Consider the following 6,906-nt stretch of genomic DNA (forward strand, 5'->3'; position numbering starts at 1 on the left):
TTTGAAAAAGTTGAAAATTTGAAAACCTTGAAATTTTGATTCAACAATGTTTTCACGAGAGAATTTGGAAGCAAACTACAAGATGTTTTGTTTGCATAGGTTTATTTTCATTACTCTACGTCTTGGCACAATTGTTCATAACTATATTGTCATTGTTGTTTTCACAACGAAGAACTGAAACTAGCATTATTAGAGTGATTTTTGAGCCTGTGACTATAGATAATTACACTACTTGACCTTATAACACTCTAACGGTCAGTTTTTGTTTCACACGGTCTAGTTTAGGTTTTGATTTTCACTCTATCCTCTCCCTCCTTTGTATCATAGTTGACAGTAACTGTACAAGCATCAATAACAGAAACCGAGAAAGATGTTTTGTGATCGGGCCATGAACAGGAATCACAGAGGACAGCTCAGTCCCTTTTAATAATTGTAAACATTATTCATCATCTGAATTATCACCAACGGATTTCGCCCATTTTTTAAGAGCTCTTGAATGCTCCTGTGCAGCTTTAGTGGCTTCTTGTATGAGTTCTGGCATGGACTCAAGGACACCTGCAATTTTAGATTTGTTGGTTTCCCTAAAGCCGAACAGAAGTGTTGATTATTGTTTAAGAATTTTAAAAAAATCACGGATTAAATGCTTTCACTATAACACGTTACACCTATTTTCACAATTACGTGACCGGCGCTGCTCACGACTCGTCTCCGTTTTCTGGGTTTTGGCTGCCGTCAATGAAACATGAAAACGGCTTGCTCTCGGAAAGCCTCGTGCTTTGTAAATTCTACACAGGTCGCGTAATTTTGAAAATAGGTGTAATATGCAATCAATAGTTTGAATAAAACCTCGCGTGGATTTTAGCCAACACATTCCAAACATGCGTCCTCTTTACCTTTTCCGTTTCTTTGAGGAAGATGTTTCACTCTTTGGCTTCGCTGTTTGTATTTTTTCTAGCAAAAGTTTTGGCGATGAAAAGCCGTTCGCTCCATCCTCCGCATCAACACAGTATCTTTTATCATTTTGGTCGAGTTCATCTCGAAGCGCAACGATATCATCACATTCGGCACTGTTTTCATCATCTTCATAATCACTTTTGTATTCATTTTCGAGTGAACTACTTTGTGTTTCCCTAGGTTTGAAAGAAGAAGGAACCCATGATTAAGCTGATAAAAGTCATAAATTGTAAATAAAGCGAGTGGAGTCTAATTTGTAAAATGTAAAGAATGATATTCTCGGCCTCGGGTCATACCTTGTGGTAAGCAATTTTGATGTCCTTTTTCGTACCCTTTCCATGGCCTTTTTAGTAGGAGTTGTTGAATAGAAGTTTTGTAGGTCGTTCCCCAACACTTCTCCGTTCCTCTGTAGAAACATTACAATCGCTTTATAGCCCTTCTTACAGATGCAAACCTCTTGTTATCATCATGTCTTCTACAGGTGTTGATCTTAAACGTTTTGTAGGCGGTTCGGATGATACTGACATATTTTCAATCCTTTAAAACTTGAAGAACACTTCGATAAACGAAAAAAAGCTGTGTGGTAGCACGTGTAATTAATAAGCTTGCACCGAAAATTATTGACGATTAACAAGTATGACGTAAATGATAGGCTAAGCAGTGTTCGATCTTGAAATGAGAGTTAACTTTGACAAATCAGTGTCATCAGTTCAAAAACACAACAACAGCAAAAAAAAAAAAAAAAAAAAAAAAAAAAACGATAAAGAATGAATAATAAAAAGTGCTTTCACTAATTGCTTGCAATGAATAAATATGCAGCCCGTAAAGTCCTCCACTGATCTTGTAAAGCGCCATTGAGCTCCTGGAAATGGAGCTATATAAATTCATCCTTTTACGTTTACCTTTTTAAATTAATGCGTATTTCATGCATGACCAGTACTTGAAATTCAGGTTATGGCTCCTCCACCTTTTCCAGCATTTCTCGCAATATTTCCGCTGGTTCTTTCTAACGTTCTGCTGTTACTGTAGCAAAAATTTAGAAATGGCTCCACCTCCTCCTCGTACAGTGTTTTTGACCCAAACTCTTATCGTTCGCACTTAACAAACCGTCGCACAAAGTTTAATACCTCTGATCTAAGAAAATATCTTAATACAATCAAACCCCCTATACATTTTTTAACCCTTCCTAGTCAGTCATTGAAAAACATGAATCAAAGTAATTATGTTAAGTTTGTTTTTTTCCCCTGAACGATCAAGCCGGTAAATAACGCTTCCTTTTTACATAACAAGTCCAATAAATAACAATTTCGCTAATCTTAATTAATCTTAAATGCTTATTTTTAAATAAAATGAAATAAATTATAATATCTCTGGTAATAATTATCAAAAATGTAGTTGTTGTAAATCACGCCAAGCATAGGTCACATCGTATCGCACATGCTATGACTGATCATGCATCAGTGCACATATGCAAATTTGATCTTGGTATTATTAGTACCCAAGTCTGTAAATCGGAAAACCCTAATGTGTTTATGGATACCCCTCCATATGTCCCACTCACTGACCATTTATATGCTACATCAACTCCTGGCATAGAGACCATCCCTGAACCAGAGCATCAAGATCACACCTACTCCTCTCATACTGACCTTGAGCAGCCTGCTATATTATCCGTCATGCCATGCATCGGACCTTTGCACATCTCACTGAATGCCAGAGAAACACTATTTAAGGAATTCCTCCCTTTTTTTGCAAAAATACATGTCCAAATCTTCCCAAAAAGCAAACTTGCACAAAACCCAAAACCATGGAGAATTAGTTTAATGCTCGAACTTGTATATGGAGGTTGGCTACTGATAAGACAAACTGTGAAAGAGAAATTCAAACTATGCAAAGACCTACAATATATGACTTTACTTAATCTGCTTGACAATTACTTACCACTTGTACTTACAATATACAGCACAAGCTTCAAACTAAACAACTATACTGAGTACTTAAATGCAATGGTGAGGATTTGGGTAATGTTTATGTGCTTTAAGCGGCGTCACTACAACAAAGTTCCAATGGTGTGGATAGCGATGTGTACCTACTGGGGGATGAACAATGCTGACCTTCATGAAGGCCTACGATCCTTTCTTGTCATGTTTGATGAATATCCTGTTGAGAATGCTCACAGTATCATACGGGCAAAAACAAATGCCAGTGACACTGTTGAACAGTTAAAACAAAAAGCAAAAGCAACATTCCAGGCTAAAAAATCACAAAGCAATTTCAAATCTTGGTTTTGCCCCCCCAAAAATTTTATCTTCTCACAAAATCAGTTGCAATATTTGAAATCAAAGTGTGGAGAGATACTTGGTGGAATCTTTATTGCTGTAGCAAATGGTTTGCATAAAGCTGAAATCAAAATTCAAAGGAAAAAACAAATGGTAGTTTTACCAAGTTTGTTTGGTTCAGAGCCTGTGCAAACAAAAGTCCTTCCATTAGGATACTGTTGCTTGAATAAACCAGATCAGCATAAACTATGTGACCTGCCTAATTGTCAAATATCCAAACATGACGAATGGGTTATATTTGAGGGGTGTTCTCATTCTTTTCACCAAAAATGTCTTAAAGAGACAGCTTTCTGTCCACTATGCCAACAGTTTTTGAAAGAAACTGCAGCAACGTTGTCAAATACTGCTCAAAATGCAATACTACATTCAAGTGAAGGTGATGAAATATACCCTGATCAACCAACACATGAGACAGAGAGTATGAACGATACACCTGGAATAAGACCATGTATGCCACAAGACACAGAGTCAAGGATTGCTGCAATTAATGACCAGATTAGCAGATTGCCAGTCATTGAAGGACCACGACAGGATCAACAGCCTATAGAGCCACATCCTAAAAATTCAATTGCCACAAATTCAAAAGTTCCCCATTGCAGACAGTGTGGACATCCAGTAAAAGGACACAAAAGACCTCTAAAAGAAGCAACTAAATGCACCAAATGCCCAAATGGTATATGTACCAAGACAAGACAAACACCACAGCCACCACAGCGTTCACGACCATCAACTACATACCAAACTGTCCAACAACCAATAACCACAGTTAACATAAAGTCATATGGAAGTGTAAAGGAATATTTGCTTCCATTTCAAATAAGCCAGGCTATGCTTTCTGGGTATCCCTTTGGCAGTAATGCCTGTACAGTTATTGCAGCAATTGGAGCCAATTCATTTCTATCAGATAAAATACACATTCCATTAAGTGATGACAATATAATGGAGTCAGTAGCTTCTTTTGCAGACATTATAAGAGCTGGCAATGAGCACTACCGGAAACTTCAATTACCTCCTGGGCAATACAATCTTGATGTCCCAGAAGTTCTTCAGTCCAGAGATGACCACTTCAATTTACAAGTTGTAGAAGATAATTCTGCATTTGATGTGTCCTGTTTGGAGAACAAATTAAATGAAGTGTGTCAGTTAAATGAAAAGCTATCTATCATTCTAATTGCACCTCCTGATAAGTCAATGATGTTATTCTTTGACCCTACCCATAGTAAAATTGGCTTATATGAAAGTCATATGCATGGAAGAAATGGAGGAATAATAGCTACTGGAGACTACAGTGACACACAAGGGTTTGTTGGTTATCTGTCACACATGCTTAGTCGCGACTGGAACACTGTAATAAATGGATCAAACTTTTCGATTTTAAAGTTGATAAATTGAATATAACTAAACTATTCTTAGAATTTCACTTCAAATGGAAATTTTCAAATCATGAGATACTTAATGACATAAAAATACTAAATAGTATAATCAACGTTAATGTTTGCAAATAACAAATTTCTATGCACATATTTTATGCATATATTACTTGCAAAAAGTTTAATTTTTTTGGTATAAGCCGATTTGTTGCGGCATGAAACTTAAGATCATATGAAAACACTGTTATCGTACAATATAATTATTGCATGCTAAGGGTGGAGTATGGATTTTGAGAAATTTGAAAAAAAACATTTCTCTCTAACGTAATTTATGCAAGAAAATAATGTGAACACAACATTGGTGGAAAACTAATGAAATAAATACCCGATTTCTAAAATATCTTTTTTCCTTGGAGATGAACAGCAATATTATCAAAGCCACATAAAAAAATGGCAAATGAATTTTGATTAGCCTGTTGCTTCTCGTAAAAGGAAGATATAATTTATACATAGGCTTCAAACTCCCCCCAAAAAACAATGTAAATACACCTTGAAGCCGATTTTTCTCTCTGAAATAACCAGTATTTTTCGAATGAAGAAGGATTTCTGGCAATAAAAAACCAACACAGAAGGTGGAGATAGCGTCTAGTTTTAGAGTGATGCCTACTCGAACATTTACTAAAATTTGAACATGTAAGTGATTTGATATATAATAAGGATACTTTTTGTATATATACAAAATGTCGATCACAGTTAGGGTTTGCCAAGATATTATAATTATTTATAAACTCTTACCATGTGTATCCATATCTATACGATGTACCTCTGGCACTGAATATTTGAGAGTATTTTACTTGTGTTGTATGGACAACGAAGGCAGCCATGACACTTTTGCAGTGTTTTCTTCGCGCTAAAAAGTCCATTCTGTCAAGAAAACTCATCTCTTTTTTCATCATATTAGTTGACCAGAAGATGAACTAGTCGTATCTTATCTTATAATGTTTAAAACACTGGTAAATTATATTAGATTAAATAGGTATACAATGCAGTATTCTTTCTCATCTCGTTATGGACTCGTGTTCAGTCAAGCATTTCGGCGCGTGCGCATGCAAAATTCCCTCCTGTTGGAGTTCGCTAATAAATGCAGAGGCACAACTTCCAACTTCCAAAGCAACTACGCACCACTTGCTTTGCATTTTTCTTTTCTACGATTTTTTTAAAATACAACAACAACAACAACAACAACAACAATAACAACAACAACAACTTTATTCTCATTTCAATAATAATGTTACAATTATAATTGCTTAACCGCAGTTAGCATAAAAAAACTATTCGAGGCGGAAGCAATTTGAGAAAAACAAAATTAACATAGCTTAATTAATACAGAAAAGAATTGTAAAAAGAAAAAGAAAAAAAGAATGAAACAAAACAAAAGAAAAAAATGTAAGGCAAAGGGACGAATTAAAGGGACAAACTTTTGAGAGGTATATATATATCTTATGTAATATTATATATATATATTTCTATTTATGGTAAGTATGAATTTTAGACTAGACTTAACTGCATGGCAAAAAGACAACAATTTTTGTAGAGGCATTCCTTGAAAAAATAAGAAATAAGATTGAACTGATGTTAATTTAACTATGTTGTAATCGATGTTTTCACGAGATAAATGATTTGTTCCAATTCTATATAATCATTTGCTTTCTCTAAGATTTGTAGGAGAAGGTTTCTGATTTGAGATTTAAATTGTGGTTTCCTTAAAAGTTTTAGTGATAATGGAAGACTGTTCCATATTTTAGGATCCATACATAGAAAAGAACGCCTTAATAACTCAGTTCTGACACTCTCAATGTAGAAACATTTATTTGAAATTGATCTTGTTTTGAGTAGTGATGAATATTTCCTGACATAGTAAATAACTTATTCAAATTAACAGGGGCTGCATTATTAAATATTTCGAACATTATGATGGACATACGTTCAAAGTAAAGAAAATTTAAAGGTAGAGATCTTGCCTGGAGGAAGAAAAGAATAGCATGTTGTTTTTTGCTAGAGAAGTTTATTAGTCGAAGAGCACGTTTTTGGAGTACGAGCAGTCGATTTAGGTTTGTCTTGGCACTGTTGCCCCAGGAGCAAATTCCATAGTAAACATAAGGATTTATCAGTGTTTCATAAATGTTAAGAATGGCTTCACGTGGGATGTAATGTCTAAGTTTAGCTATGATACCTAGGGTGTT

The 6,906-nt window shown here is 35.1% G+C and overlaps 1 long non-coding RNA gene across 1 annotated transcript; it reads right to left on the bottom strand.

The window, feature by feature from the left end:
- Positions 1-4,301: 4,301 nt before the first annotated feature.
- On the bottom strand, positions 4,302-5,578 carry LOC148905311 (uncharacterized). Its single transcript, XR_016121786.1, has 2 exons — positions 5,459-5,578; positions 4,302-4,402 (listed from the first exon to the last, which is right to left on the bottom strand). It is a non-coding gene; the product is annotated as an uncharacterized LOC148905311 (long non-coding RNA).
- Positions 5,579-6,906: the final 1,328 nt, after the last annotated feature.

This window comes from Actinia tenebrosa, unplaced genomic scaffold (assembly GCF_029948245.1).
Source record: "Actinia tenebrosa isolate PJP-AT-01 unplaced genomic scaffold, QUT_ActTen_1.0 PGA_scaffold7__59_contigs__length_16204524, whole genome shotgun sequence".
In the NCBI taxonomy this organism is placed as follows: Eukaryota; Metazoa; Cnidaria; class Anthozoa; order Actiniaria; family Actiniidae; genus Actinia; species Actinia tenebrosa.